Consider the following 1,961-nt stretch of genomic DNA (forward strand, 5'->3'; position numbering starts at 1 on the left):
GCTAGTTGACTAATTAAAATACTTCTACCAGCAATATGAATTCCTTCTAGCTTACTATCCTTAGTAAAATGACAGAAGGCTTGAGCTACAATAAGAAAGAGATATACGGAAGCTGGACAGCCTTGCCGAATACCTCTTTCTAAAAGAAATCTCTGTGTAGTACCATGTCCTAATTTCACTGAGCTATTTCCCCCAGCATACAATGTTTTCATTGCATTACAAAAATAAGGCCCGAAACCAAAACGCTCTAAACAAAAAAAAATGAAAGGATGCTCAATAGTGTCAAAAGCTTTGAAGAAGTCCAAAAACAGAATTAAACTATCGTCCTCAATATAGTCAGAGTAATCAATGAGGTCAAAGACAAGTCTAATATTATTAAAAATATGACGATTTTTCATGAAACCTGACTGATTTTCATCGATAATGGAGTTCAAAACCTACTTAAAATGTTTAGAGAAAAATTTTTTAAAGACAATTTATAATCATTATTAAGGAGGCTGATAGGTCTCCAGTTGTCTAAAAGAAGATTGTCCTTTATTTAGGTTTAGGTATTAAACAAATGACACCTTGCTTCATACTAACAGAAAGCTCAGAGCAATTTAAACTCTCTATATACACTTGCAGGAGGAACGGAGATAACAACTCAGAATATAACTTATAAAATTCTGCCGTTATCCCGTCACTGCCAGGTGACTTGTTATTTTTTAAATGTAAAATTGCTTGTTTAACCTCATCGATAGTAATTGTCGAGTCACATAAATTTTTTTCATCATAACTAATAGAATTAACATTACCAAGATGTTTACTGAAAGTATCCAAATCAGCTAGATTAAATTTAGATTTATACAAATTTGAGTAAAACTTGTAACAAAATTGGGAAATTTCTTTAGCATTTTCTGAGACAACCCCTCCAATATTTAATTGGCAAATAGAATTGTGCTTAGCCCTATTTTTCTTAAGCTTAAAAAAAGTAGGAAGACATCTGTTCACCATATTCAAGCCACCTTTGCCTTGACCTTATAAAAGCCCCTTCTGCTCTTAATTTATACAAGTCATCCAACTTAATTTGCAAATCAACTAAATAGGCTCTCTGACTATCGGACAGATTTTCAGGTAAGATCTTGGTAATAGACGAGATTTCACTAACAATATTAACTTCTTCAAGACGTTTTATTTGAGCCAAATTAGCACTACATTTTCTGAGGTATATTTCCCAATTTCATATTTTAACAATTCCCAATTTATACCAAATTTATTTTCGTGTTTAGCTTTACTCCAATAAAAACCAATAAGTCTTTCCAGCTCTGATCTAACCTCATTATGATTAAGCAATGAACTGTTCATTTTCCAATAAGAAGAGCCCTTGTTAAATCTAGCTTCGGGAGAAAGCAAAATTTTAATAGAAACAGCCTTATGATCTGTTAATGGCGTTGCAGAAATATCAATATAGATATTCTCTTTATCAAAATTTCTAGAGACTAACCAAAAATCAATTCGTGAAAGTCTAGATGAATTTTTATTGCTCCACGTGTATACTCTATCATTCGCATTTTTAACCCTCCATATATCTATAAGCTCAAACCTATGCATAAATGCTTTCAGAGCTGTGTTTGAGTTTGATGGGCGACCAGGTGGCCACCTATCAAGGGATTCATTCAGGACAGTATTAAAATCACCACCAATCACTAAATAAGCATTTGGAAATTTAGACTGCCAATAAGTAAGCTTATCTTCCAAAACAAATAATAACTGATCATTCTTAGATCTGGAATCATACCCATAATAATTAACAACAATAAGATTCAAATTATAACACTTCAGAATTAACAAAATAAAGTGCCCATATTCATCACAGTATGTGTGCAACACATCCCCTGCAAAATAATTTTTTAAACAGGAAACCCCGGCAGAGTCCCCCGAACCATGAGAGAACCATATCTCACTACCCCACTGCGATTTCC

The sequence above is a fragment of the Sinocyclocheilus grahami genome, unplaced genomic scaffold (genome assembly GCF_001515645.1).
Source record: "Sinocyclocheilus grahami isolate Dianchi unplaced genomic scaffold, SAMN03320097.WGS_v1.1 scaffold2544.1, whole genome shotgun sequence".
NCBI classification, from domain to species: Eukaryota; Metazoa; Chordata; class Actinopteri; order Cypriniformes; family Cyprinidae; genus Sinocyclocheilus; species Sinocyclocheilus grahami.